The sequence below is a fragment of the Schistosoma haematobium genome, chromosome 4, assembly GCF_000699445.3.
Source record: "Schistosoma haematobium chromosome 4, whole genome shotgun sequence".
In the NCBI taxonomy this organism is placed as follows: domain Eukaryota; kingdom Metazoa; phylum Platyhelminthes; class Trematoda; order Strigeidida; family Schistosomatidae; genus Schistosoma; species Schistosoma haematobium.
Genome location: NC_067199.1, coordinates 17,131,381 through 17,146,415, shown reverse-complemented (window position 1 = coordinate 17,146,415; position 15,035 = coordinate 17,131,381).

Below are 15,035 nucleotides of genomic sequence, written 5' to 3'. Positions count from 1 at the left end.
ATCGATGAAGGAACTTTTAAATGTTGTACGGAAGTGGAAAATGTAATGGTAAATGGCTTCATGAACCGTTAACAAGCAGTAAATAAAACAACATATTGGTCATACATGATCTTCTCAGTGATGAGAATCATGAGAAGGATTCCTATATGACGTAGTCTCAATTTGACAACGAATAAGCTTAGAAAATATCACTGGATACGATGTACTTTTCTTTTTCAAAATGGCGAAGTTTACAGAAATCATTCTGTTTTGTAGGTCAAGTGTTAGATTAGAATAAATAGTGAGATTACCATTTTTATTTACTAGTTGAACACCAGCACCGGAGTTACATATAAATGAATTAATTTAAGACATATAAATATGTGGTTTTATTCAACACTTTACTGTTCTTCATAAGGAAGTAAATCATTTGATTTGTCTCCATGAAATAATTTATCCATCAGAAGGCGAATCAACAAATGGGTGCATGATTACTTTTTTAAGGTGTATGCGACTGTGTAAACTGTGATGTCTGGTAGCTTATCACTTATTAGTATGTCGGACTGCATTTGCGATGATCCAAATATTTTTAATACTTGCTGTATTGAAATAGTACTATAGTCAGTATACATTAAATGGATAAACTACATTCAGCATTTTACTGTTTAAATTTAACCTTACAGAGTCTAACATGACTACTTTTTGCTTCTTAATTAAAACATCACATTGTTCACATAGAAGCAAGATAAAGAAATCTGGTATTTCTTCCATAGAAGATAATTGCTGAACCATTTTATCTATGGCTTAGATCAATTTAAAAAATGTGCTATTTAGTTAATTTATTGCTAATCAATCAGTCATTCAACTCAAATTATTGAAGTAAGATTTATTTTGTATCCAAATGCCCTGATATGGGCGAAAGTGTGGAGAGTTCGCTCTCTCTCTTGAAATACTCTCACATGGCCACGCGTATACAGCCACTGCTAGGGAAGTCCTACTCACTGCCTTCTCATGGCGTGGGTGCTGTTTACGAAATCGGGAGGACGAAAAGCGAATGTCCGGCTCTTTAATCGAGTCGGTGGATACGTAGGAGTCATCTAGGGGAGTTGGGAAACCCTCATTCCAAACCAATAGTGCACAAGGGCTCCAGGATTCTCAGGGAACAAATTGCGTATGTACCAATTGTTGGTCACGGATTACCATGGGACTGCATCTCCTAAAGTTGCTCCACTGCCTTATGGATTAGACTTTCAAGACGAAGGCTCAGGGTGTGACTCCGTAAGGAAACCATCTGCTTCGGTCTGAACACCCGGGCAGTGTCACAGTCGACACGCAAACCAGATGACTTGTGTGGCTCATATGTATTCAGTGCCCCTTTGTACTAATTTTTATGTGTTCAAATAAATAAATAAAAATAGAATAGATTATTGATGATAGTGATAAATAAAAAATTATTATTACAAATTAAATTCGTATGCTCAATCGCAATTAGCGTTTTTTCAGCGAGTTAGTTTTCTATGGAATAGGGTTGCTAACCGCATGCCCAACCCTCCTCCTTTATCCAGGCTTGGGACCGGCAGTAGGCCCCAGAGGGACTCCAGGCGGAGTTTCAATAGCAATTACTTGAGTTTTAAAAGTAAGCAGATTAAATTGTACTCCGTTTATTAATTTATTTAATAATTTCCAATTTATAAACAGTGATGTCTGAGAAAGTTTTATTATTCATTAATGCAGTATTTTAAAGAAGAAATTGATGATTTTAAAATGCTTTAAGAAAGCTATTTCATAAATTATAATTGCCAATATTAATATCAATCCATTTAAAATTATCAATCAGTTATCAGTTTCAAAAATTAATAAAACTGATTCTTTATCATTTATACTGAAAACAATAGTGATGTAGCTTCTAGTCACTGATTAAATAGTTCACTGACAAGAATAGAATTATGTATATATGTATGGAACTAATGAAATAAGATAATAGTTATTTTAAAGGACCATACACAAGTTCTCAAGCCTAAAGGAGAAGTGGATATCATATTACAGGATGAGAAACAATTTTTTTCAATAAAGCAGTGATAACTTCAAATTTACATGATCATCTACAACACATTGTTTTGATTATCGTGAACTTATATGATTTACTGAAAACTTGTATTACAATTACGCCCTAATCTCAACATATCTAATTTTCCCAGACATAAAATGACTTAATGGTTGGCTGAAACATAAAGTTAAATCAGAAGGCAAGTATGAAAATCTTTCTCCAGGTTTTTAAACCATTGACAATATGTTTGAATAAAAACATATTTTACGCCAACTCAGTTGTGAACATTATTTGCTACTCATAATTTATTAATAATTAAATATATAACGAATTAAACGGCTAAGGTAATGAGTCTAAAGAGAATTCCTGATGATGGTGTGATGAACGAGAACTCAGATGGGGGTAATCGAATGTATTCGAATAGAAAATAACACAATCTTTTAGTAAAATTTGAGAACCACACAATAAATACTTCATTTACAAAATGTCCATCAATTGTCCCAGACTTTATTGTTCCTTCATTTCAATACCCATCACTCTCTGTTCACGCTCTCTACTATTCCATCTTCTCAACCTTCTGCCACCAGGCATTCCACTTTCAATTGGTGATACATATTACTTATATCTGTCGACGTCAGTAGCACACACCACAGTAGAACCTATTTTCAAGAGTACACAAATGCCGGTGTCGACCTTGGTTAGAGGATGAACGTGTACACAGCTAAGCACTAACTGAAACAACGGATGTAATCATATAATGCATCAGTGACATAGGAGATGAGTATAAAAAGCCAGCAGAGGATTTTGAAATTAACTATCATGTTAGTAAGGAGTTCTGGTGATCTTCAACAGGTCTACTTGAAGTTAAATAACTCAATCTGTAAACTAATGAGGCTATCGCTATCACTTGCTCTAACTATCACAATGAAAGAACGGGTAAATTAATAATTCCTAAATTTAGTGTACAAAAGGTTACGTGAATGATACTACCAGGAAGATCGTTTCAAAATTTTCTCACGATATTTTATTTACTTCTCATTGTTAACTCATGCAGAAGAATGAACGAGCTCATAACCAATGAGGAAAATAAACAAAAATAAAATCAGAACACAGTAAATATCTTAAAATTCAGTCATCTTCTACCGGAAATTTGTAGAACTTTCTAAAGCATAAAGATGTATCAACCAGATAAACTCAAAAAACATTTTGTATATTAAAATTATCATGGTACATTTGTGATGTATGCTACTTATGTAGAAATAAGTAGTATATAACATCAACCAGAAGTGGAAGCACTGTCATTACAAGGTTGGGAGGATCGAATCGAAGAGAACGGGAACAAAAAGTGATTATTATGGCAATGAAAGAACGGTAAAGTTTGAGACAGTTGATGGAGGATTTGCAAATGAATTCCCGACCGAAGCTACTACCTTGACGCGGTGGTCGGGCTTGCCTATCGTGATGACCCAACTGAACTATATTGGCTGGAACATATGTTCCTATAGGTTCTACCATGCCAGGCAGGTCGATTGGAGAACGGTAAGACTAAAAGCAGCAACTCAAGGTCTGAGGGTGAAGTCGTATTGCTGACTGTACAGAGGTGTGACGGCAGTAAGATGTTTCCTTCAGACAAGCGGCATAACAGCGATGCTGCCTTCCCACAAGGAGGGGTGGGCTTAGAAAAGGTCGACCCTAAAAATGTCACACCTCACCTTACCTCACGGATTTCCGTCTCCGGCGGTAAGGCCCTTTGAAGAGCGGAGCTAACACATCAAAAACCTTCCACGAAAAGGCCGTGTGCGACCGGCCTCAAGCAGTTGTCCCTTTGGCTCTGCGGTCACACTCCCAGGTCGTCAAGACCAACACTAATCCAATTTCCTTTTCAGGTTCTCAAGAAATACCCTTCCACGGTGTGGGCAGCCGGGAAGTGATATCAGCCCTCATACCCGTAACAGCACACGAGACTAAGTTGGTCACATTCAAATCCTTCCTACACCTCCTAATACCTCTCTTATTTCCATGACTAACCCTCCTCACGTCTCTTTATCATCTTGCACTGCTAAGGCAAACGATTCGAGTACGCGGAACGCTATTCCTGGTCTCCTGAAACCACGCTCTAAACTACACGTAGGAGCTTTTAACGTCCGAACACTGTGCCGAATAGGACAACAGGCTTCCTTAGCTAGGACTTTAGAATCCCGCGCCATTGACGTGTGTTGGGTCTCCGAAACGCGCATACAGGATCCGAGTAGCGTCATTCATCTGACCTCCCCATGCCAAAATGAAGAACCATTTCGATTCACGCTTCCTGTACCTGGATGCCCTGATCCTGCTTCCCGTGGCCTCGCCGGCATAGGTATAGCATTGAGTCCTAGGGCAGAACTAGCTCTCTTAGAGTGGATCCCAGTAGACAGTCGTTTGTGCGCTGTCCGACTGAACGGAAGAGTAAGGATCCGAAAAGATAGGAACACTCGTTATTGCTTCTTCGTCGTCTCTGCCTATTCTCCCACTGACTGCAGCTCAGATGGTGTAAAAGATGAGTTTTACAGAAAGCTCTCCAACCTCCTCCGAAAAGCTAGGCGCTCGGACGTAGTAATAGTGGCTGGTGACTTTAATGCTCAAGTAGGTAAACTAAGCGATAGGGAAAGACACCTAGGTGGATCCTATTGCATCGTGGCTCAAAGAACAGATAATAGCGACGGTCTGTTGCAGCTATGCTCAGATAACCGCCTGTTCCTTGCAAATACTAACTTTAAGCATAAGGAAAAACATCTTTTAACATGGCGACCCCCTAATTCGTCCCAACGTTGGACCCAAATAGATCACATCGCTATCAGCCACCGATGGAGGGGCTCGATAGAAGACTGTCGCTCATTCTGGAGCACATGCCTAGATTCAGATCACGCTCTTGTGCGAGCGCGTATTTGCTTGCGTCTTACTGGACGTAGGAAAGACGCTGCAAGTAAACCTCTTAGGGCCCTACTTAATGATAGTCAAGCTGAGAGTATATTTGGGGAACAACTAGGATAACAGTTAAGCAGCCAATTATGTGATGCCCACCCCGAGGCAGCATGGAATGATACTCGAAAAGCTGAGGAAACAGCAGTGATATCTGCTAGCACGGTTAGGGAGCAACACTGGATCTCAGCAGCATTTATCGCTCTGATAGATGCTCGGAAACTCACTCCACCTGGCTCTGAACATAATGAAGAGCGGAGTCAGCTTAAGCGCAAGCTGACAAGAAGTCTACGCAATGATCGTGAACAGTGGTGGGTAGTGAAAGCAAGAGAGATGGAAAAAACAGAGGCAATAGGTAATAGCAGACAATTGTTCAGACTTGTTAAGGAAACCGGTATTTTTAAGGTTGGTGGTTCAGTAATAGCAGTGAGATTAACTGAGGTCTTGGGTAGAATTTGGGAACTGGACGTAATCTCATCTGACTGGTCCCAATCACTGATTGTGCCAGTCTATAAGAAATGACGGAAGTCCTCTTGTGACAATCACAGAGGAATCAGTTTGAATAATATAGTGTCTAAAATACTAGCTTCAATAATACTTCGATGCCTAACTAAAGCTCATGAAGAGCAGACTAGAGAAAATCAGGCTGGTTTCCGACCTGGACGTGGTTGTATAGATTAGATATTCACACTACGTCAGGTTCTAGAACACAGACACACGTTCAGACGCCCCACAATGGTAGTATTTCTCGACCTTAAGGCGGCATTTGACTCTGTTGATCGTAAGGTTCTATGGTAGTGTTTGTCACTGAAAGGAGTACCAAAGAAGTACATTAACCTTATAAAGGCTCTCTACTCGAACACAACTGGTAGAGTGAGAACTTATGGCGAACTATCATCACAATAGATTACCTCAAGTGGTGTTCGTCAGGTCTGCCCACTCTCTCCATTCTTGTTCAAATTTGTCGTCGACGTACTTTTAGCGATAACACTTTTCTCGTCTAGATTTCCAGGGGTTGAACTTCTACCGGGAGATTCACTTGTTGACCTAGAATATGATGATGACATAGTTCTATTTGGTGAAGACGCTGACAAAATGCAGAGTCTTCTGACCACTCTAAGCAACAATGCAAGCATGTTCGGGATGCGATTCTCCACCTCGAAATGCAAAATGTTGCTTCAGGATTGGGTTGCATTGACACCCGAACTAATGATAGGGAGTGAAGTAATTGAGCATCTCGATCGCTTCACTTATCTTGAAAGTCTCATCAGCCCGTGTGGTCTGGTGTGTGACGAAATCTCAGCACGGATACAGAAGGCTAGACTAGCTTTTACCAACTTGCGTCATTTATGGCGTAGGCGAGATATCAACCAAAGGACGGGTTTACTGCGCAGCAGTTCGTTCCGTCCTACTTTATGGCAGCGAAACATGGCCGGTAAGAGTAGAGGATATCCGTAGGTTACTAGTATTTGATCATAGGTGTCTTCGAAACATTGCTCGTATATCCTGGGACCATCGAGTAAGTAATGCAGTTGTTAGGAAACGGGTACTAGGTAAGGATGGCAAATCAATTGATAAAGTAGTGAAACTTCATCAGTTGAGATGGCTGGGACACGTGTTACGTATGCCCAACGACCGACTGCCTCGACGTGCGATGTTCATTGGTATAGGAGTAGATTGGAAGAAAGCTAGGGGCGGCCAGACCAAAACATGGCATAAGTCCATGAAGTCACTGACAAGTGGTCTGAGTCATGTTGGTAGGTGTAGACTACCTGGTTGGGGACCGCAAGATGATAGCAACCGATGGTTAGAGACCCTGAATGACACGGCTCAAAATCGTTTGCAATGGCGCAGGTGCATACACTCTTTGTGTTCTCCCTAATTCTAATCTTCTGAATTCTTCATGTCCCTTTTTTCCTCTTCCCAAATTTATTTCATTGTATTATACTCTTTAAGTAACATCTCCAAACCCTAATCTTCCCGATTACTGCTCATACTCTTATTACCTCTACCAATACGGGATTTGAATCGACCACTGCATCTCTGTGCTAATGTGGTGTGGCAACTCGAACTGATGTACGTACGTACGAAGTTCTACGTTGTTACTGACTGACTGACAAATGAATTATTGGACGTATTGTTTTTACATTTGATGAAAGAACTTTGTAATTTTGTAGTAAAATTCAGTCTGTTGTCCGCACCTTGTTCCCGTTGTCTACATATTTATTTCAAATACAAGTTAAGAATTACAAAACACCGACAGAGAATACTGAATAAGGTCTTGTACATGATGAAAAGCAGTTACACAACGATTTTACTAAGCGTTTCACTTCGTTTCCCTGATTGTCTGTTCAGATCAACGATTATGTGAAATATACGTATTCGGAATCCATCCTCGTATTTGACTTATTTGATTCCGTTATTCACTAACGCGATCTAAGTCGATTATTATATACGAGGATAGCAGGCATGTATATATTAATCAAAGCCATTCATACGATCATAACACAATCGAACTGGAGTCAGATACACGTAGGTTACCAAACTGGAAAGAAATGTTGAGAACCTATCTTGTATTAATTATATTGAACCCTACATTAGGAGGATCTCTTGTGGAATTTGAAGAATATATAGCTTGGAAAAAAGCTTCTAGATGATATAGTGCAATTAAAAAGGTGTAGAGGTCACCTCACCGCCACCCACCCTATTTATAAATGACCATGATCTTTCTTATAAGATCTTCATGAGCAGTGTACGTAATAATCAACAAACATCTCATTGATGATTAGAATATTAAAGTCATGGCAAAGCTTAATTTAACCATAGTAATATATATATACTCACGCCTGTTACCCCTTCTGGTGGGGCATAGGCCGCCTACAAGCACTCTCCATCCAACCCTGTCCTGGGCAATCCATTACAGATCTTTCCAGTTGCTATACATACTCAAAGAAAATCAACAAACAACTACTCAATTTAATTTGAGCATTTAGTTTATATCTAAGTGGAAATATTCAAATATTAAGAATTGCGAAGAAATAGAGTTATTCAAGTTCTTTTAGATCACTAATCTAATATGGATAATGAAATATGATTGAGATTTTCCACAATCTCTTCATGCTCATCAAGTGTATCATATCTAACATTATCGCTTATCTTTTAGTTTGTTTAGTTAGAGGAGGCTACATAATAGAGTGTAATTGTTTTCAAAGATTTAATTTCAAACCATAACATTTCCATTTCGGATTCTTTTATCCTGCGTATCAAGCTGCACTTCATTGGACATGTCCGAGACAAACAATTACAGATAACTAATGACTTATTTAATTATTCAAAACATAAGTGATCAATTTCATTGCATAATCACATCGCACAAAGTCCATAGTTGTCCTTATCTTTAAAAAGGGTTCACGTCGCTCCTGTAACAAATATCGGGGGATAAGTTTACTTCCGATTGCGTCCAAGCTATTGGCTTCCGTCACTTCGTAGGTTGTTCAAAACCCTAGAAAGATTGACTCGCGAGGAGCAGGCTGGGTTTCGTTCTGGTCGAGGATATATTGATCATATCTTCACCCTCCGCCAAATGTTAGAACACCTCCATACTTATCAAAGGCCAACAATCATAGTGTTTCTTGACATCAGTGCTGCCGTCGATTAGTTGCACAGGACTGTTCTCTGGGATTGTCTATTGAAGAAGGGTGTGCCTGAGAAGTTTACTAGCATCCTAAAGGCCCTATATATAGACACCTCAGGCAGAGTGAGGGCATACAACTACCTCTCTCCACTGTTCCATTCGAGCAGTGGGGTTAGGTAGGGTCGCCCAATCTCACCATTCCTCTTCAATTTTGCCATCGATGACATTCTGGAAACAGCTCTGATGGATGTAAGTAATGGCGGTGTGGATCTGTTGCCTGGAGAAAGACTTCTCGACCTTGAGTATGCGGATGATATTGTCTTACTGTGCGATAATGCCCAAGCCATGCAATCCGCACTTAATCAGTTGGCAATCAATGTCCGTAGGTATGGTATGTGCTTTGCACCTTCGAAGTGCAAAGTACTTCTACAGACTGGCAGGATTCCAATCCTGTACTCACCCTGGATGGTGAGCAGATAGACGTAGTTGAGAAGTTCGTGTATCTAGGTAGCTGCATAAGTGCTGCTGTCACCATCTTGAAACACCGACTACCGAGGCTTGGACATGTTCTACGAATGTCGTCCCAGAGAATTCCACGTCGTGCATTATTTGCCGACGCTGGAACTGGATGGAAGAAGCGGAGAGGTGGTCAGTATATGACATGGTGTCGTGGGATGAAAGAAAGCTGCAAAGGACTGGCTTGTGTTGGTCCTTCACGACTCCCTGGCTGGGGTCTGAGAGATGGTGCTACACAGTGGCTAGAGACGTTATCAGATATGGCTCAGAATAGAAGCCAGTGGCGATCCTGCTGTAACCTTCTTTTACTTTCTTCATAAAAAGTGGTTGTGTCTCCCTTATCTGAAAGATTTCTTCTGATTGTACCTTGCCGTTCTCTCGTTAATACCACACTACCTTACACCAATCTCTTCGTTATTGTTCTCTTTTTCTTTTGCGCTCCTTAGTTTTTTTTTCTATTTCTCTTCGAATTCTCATTGTTTTGTGTGGCGCATATATATTGGCGCTTTCTTGTACCAATATTCATGTGTTCAAATAAAATAAAATAAAATAACAAAGTATCTCTAGAAACTTATAAACGATAATAATAGTAATAATAATAACGAGATAAACATTCGGTAACAAATTCAGTCAATCAAAATTGTTTTCCAAGAAAACGCTTTAAACAAATAAATATCCAGTAACCTACATTGTACTTTGATAACCAATTCAACTAAGTCAAGGTTTTAAAAAAGAAAACAATAAACATTTGACGTTAAAGTTCATTGTAACAACGTTTCATTGGAATACTGAGACCGATTGTTAAAAAACGTAAGTAATTTGAATGAAAACCATTGGTTCGCTTGTTAAACTCACTTTACATGAAAGACAGTCTACCGCGTGATGTATTACATTCCTTCTATCTCTGAGCTTTCATACGGCTACAGATGTATAAATAACTCAGATGCGTCATTCTATTAAAAGAGCGAGTATAGTGCACGACAATCCATCTTACCTTACTTTATATGAGTGAAATACAGTTCTTAATAATGCGTAGGTAATTTTAATTTCTTAAAATCACTTCTTCTTTTCGAACAATATATTCCATGTTTGGTTTTCTTTACCATTGTTTCGACAATTTTGCAATGCACCATTCTCATTACATTTTATTGCTCTGGTCTTATGTGGTAAAACACTTCCATGTAATCCACAGCTAATCTTGTTACATGTGTAACACTTACATCACAAAAGCATAAAGTATTAAAAGTTTTAGTGATTATAGTTAATCTTTCATTCGTAATCCAACAAAACTCATTACGAATATTTTATCATAAGAATCTTAAATTCATTAGAAAGTCACTCTATAAAAGAATGAATGAATATCATATTCATAGAAGTAATATATCTACTTTTCAAGTGAAATTAAATGATTTTACATTTAATATAAGAAAACAAATTACACTATTTTCCAAATGAATTTGGATGGAACACTTACAACCATGAACAAAACTATACATACAAGACTATGCATTTGCAACTACAATTTTTATATTTAGACCTAATCACCAGGCAAATTGTTGGATTCTGTGACTAAATAAACAAGAAATACTAAGTGGCTCATAAAATTTTAGTAAAAATGAAGTCTAGATTTTTATTAGAACCTTGACTTGTCAGAACTGGATACTGGAGAATAATGAGAATCTTATAAATCTAAATGTCACTATTCATCAATATATTAGAAATTAAAGTTTAAAAATTAGTTAAGACTGACCAATATATGCAAGTACTCCTGTGATTTGATTGCTTTAGCCTCATATACACTTTGTATTCACGAGCACGATTGAAGAATGAATCATTTATCACCCGTGGATTCTGTTACGAAGGAACACAGGTTCTAAAATCAGAAATTTTCCCTAACAATATTTGAACATTGAGATAGGATTCTGATGTTAACCTTTGTTCATAATTATATTATTTGTTGTGATTTCATTTAATTCTGCAAACCTTGATGATAAACTTGATTTAGTTGTTGGGCAAGTGAATAAAATTGTCAATAACAACTGAATGAGAGTTTAAAGCATTTCGTTAACTACTTATATCATTAGATATCAAATTCAAGTAGCTGAACAGAATTTCAATAACTTATAGACAAGCAACAAAACAATACAATCAATACAATCAAGATCAAAAGTTATTTATATGCATATAAATAAGGGAGAATGTTTGCAGTATGTATAGCTTTGTTCCTTCATAAACTATTGTTTACTTATTGATTGATTGATTTTATTCCAAAACAATTAATGGTATATCGTAAGTCACATGAAATTAAGCATATAGTGACATTTTGAGCCCATCAGTTCTGAATCGATAACACGAGTATATTTTAAACTACAACATATTGCTACTATTTTTCAAAGAGATCAATAATACTAATTTCTTTTTTTATTTTTAGTGTGTGTATGGGTTGACAAAAAAGAATGGGAAAGCACACACTTTAAATGAATCACAGATCATGAAATAGTAAATAGGGTGATATTTTACCATAAAGTACATATTTAGGCTTTGTCCAGTTAGACACTTTAACAAAGGAAACAATTAGAATACTTTTACTCATTATTTTAAAATAAAATCCAATATTATCAATTATCAGGCCACCAGAGGTCAGTAAATAAATGATGAAAGCATTAAGTGAAATCAGTAAGCATACTAAATTTTTAAAATACTGAACCGTACAAAAGTTGCATCAACAGAAGCATGACTGGAAAAGTGTTACAAAGTACCATCACTTGGAACCATCACTTTAAATCATAGTACACAACTTAAGTGGTAAGAAATTACGAGAGATTAATTTTCACATATTGATGATGCATTGACGATATTACGATCTAAATTCAAGAAGGTTAAATGCGAACTAAACTCAGATTTTTCAACAGTGTAACTGTTACACTATCTTATTTCAGTAGTCCTAATCATGTGGCCACTCTTGTTCGATTGTATTTATCAAACAACCAGATATCGATAATGAAAGTTCTATTTTGCAGAAACACACAATGAAATGAAGTCACTATAAAATTGGTCAATTAGATGTGGCATAGAATATATTGTCTGTCAATAGCCAATAATATTTGAGAGTGTCTGTACGTGCCAATTAGTAAATATCTGAGATATTTATAATTGAAACCTCATACAATAAAGTGAAGCAGTTTTTATCACGGTATATTATAAGAAAAATTCTTTTTTTTCAGGTTGAAAATTGTATAAACGTGAAGAAGGGATAGTATCACTTTATCTATGTGAAGTGGTTAAATGAACTTCACAAACTGGACTGGATTTATTAAACACATTGTATTTGGTGGGCACTTATTTTTATTAATGACAAACAATAAATATTAAATAAGTTCATTTAATTTAATCATTTTCATTGTTAAGAAAAGTTTAGGATAGACAATAATTTATGGACGAACTAGTGAAATTGAGAATAGCAAGTATTGGATTTTGGTGCAAAATTTGGATTAAAGCTGATGTCACTTCGTGATGAAAACTCAGACTCGAACTCCTAACCTTAACCTCTCATTCTAAATCTTAATCCTAATTCCTCATACTAGTTTGTAACCCTCTATCCACCCTGTGAGTTATCTCAAGGTCACTTTGGCGTTACTCGAAGGTCGTCCACAAATTAGTCTCACTGAATTTCGAGATTAAAATGTTTCTTGGTTTGTTAATAGCCAAAGAGGAACCAGTTAATAGTTTACACCTAGATTATTTAATGATATCAACCTGATAGTATATTAGCTTCCATAACTTGGTCCTATTAAAGCAAACCTGATAAAACATTCTAAGCAATGTTTCAAGGTATATACTTCTTTTTAGGTTAACCTTTAACCTGTGAATGGAGTTCTGGTGGAAATCAAATGATTAAATAGCTATTAATGTCTTTTTTCTATGTCACATAAGAATTAAACATGATGGTTATTTCTTAGCTTTATTGCCACTTTAGTATTATTTAAATAGATAGAGAAAGTATTCTTCTGGATAGTGGTCATATCTTTTGTATCAGTGTATTCGTCGGTTTGAGTAATTAATCCGGTCTTATTGAGTAACTATCATTCAACCACGTCATATTATTGCATATTATCGAAGTTAACAATCTACAATTATTTATTGATTCTAAATGTGATTTCCTTTTAGTTAATATTCGAATAGTGTGAACTTTGTTCATTTGATTTCCGATACAATACTATATAATTAAATTTTGTGATTTTACATTAAAGAGACAATTATTCAGTTGATAATTCCTATAACTAATAATTACCGAATTTTGTCGATATGTGACCGAATGAACTTGAATATAATTGGACTGTTTTCAGGTCATTTGCCAAATAGATCTTTTTTGGACGATTACTTTTAGAGTAGTTAGGACTTGGAGTGAAGTAAGTGGTTATATCTTAGTTCAAAGTGTCAATAATGTAGTCGCTTTTACTGTGAGCCAACGCATATTCTTTTGTAACTTTTCCAAATGGTTGAATATGATGATGAAAACTTGTAATTCAGTTGCATCTTCATAGCAGTGACCAAGATGATCCAAATTCAAAACCTTTATTGACATTTTAGACTAGCTACGAGAAATGAGATTTCAGAATCTATATTACTTGACCACATTTAATCATTGCTCCCCCTCTCTCGATAAAGAAACTAACAGATCAGACCGACTGCTTAATGGACTAATCCCCTGTCCTCTGTAGGTCTCTCTAACTTTCCCTCGAACATTGTTGCTCCACTTAATAGTAGTTGGACCTGGTCAACACATATATGTCACAACAAAAGATAGTCTGTAGCTTCGTTAGTCGGATCCCTGTTCAAAATACTAATATAAAGTAGAAATTTATAGAAACGTACAACTCGACTACAAAACCATATAATGCTATACTTAGTAAATCTGTCATGTTTTCCTCTTGATATTAGTTAGACTGACCAACTCCCAGAGCTTAGGTGGTCGATTTTTAAAAACATTGAACTATAAGAATTCGTCACAAGCGAAGAAAGCACTATAAACACACATATCATCAGTCCGTATTCTTAACGTTTGTACATTGATGATTATACCACAAGATAATCCAGAACCTCCTGATTTAATGAGTGACAAGAATAAAGTAAGTTGGCTTAATCATAGCCAATTCGGAAGCGTGAACCGACTCCAACTATTGGATGTGAAAATCCTGTAAGCTCTAACCAGGTGTTCCGCATGCGGAAATATGGTTCAGACCAGCAGTTAAGGAATTCATAAACTGATGCGTCCTCTAGAGTTCCAGAACCCATTCACGTCAGCTAAGATCGACCGTCTAGGTGGCGTCTGATCTGACGCAAAACATTTCCTAACCAAACCAGTTGTTGAAGATCCACCACCTTATCAACGAACTTGTCATCATTACTTATTACTCTGCGTCTAACCTCAGGACTTTTTAATGGATGGTCCAAAAATACGCGAGGAATGTTTCAACTACTTTTGGTCCAATAATGGTAACATACGAACATTCCCTGCTTTTGAAGGGCACGCTTCACAGTTACAATGTGAAATAGGGTGGACTGTTAAGCAGTATATTTATACTTTTGGTAGGCAGGTCAGTCAGTCAGCTACAACGTAGGACCAGGCACATGTATGCATCGGTCCAGGTTGCCATACCGCATCAGCACAACAAGATGAACACCGGATTCATAGCAGTGGATAGGTCAAAGGTGGTAATATATAAGAGAAAGATTGCATATAGAAATATAGTACAAGAAGAAAGAATTGGTTCGTAGAAAGAAAGATATGAAGTGATTTTAATCTCTTAGTTTAAGGGAAGACAGAGAGTGTATACACCGACGCCATTGTGATCGATTCTGAGCCATGTCGCCAAGAGTCTCCAACCATTGGTTACGATA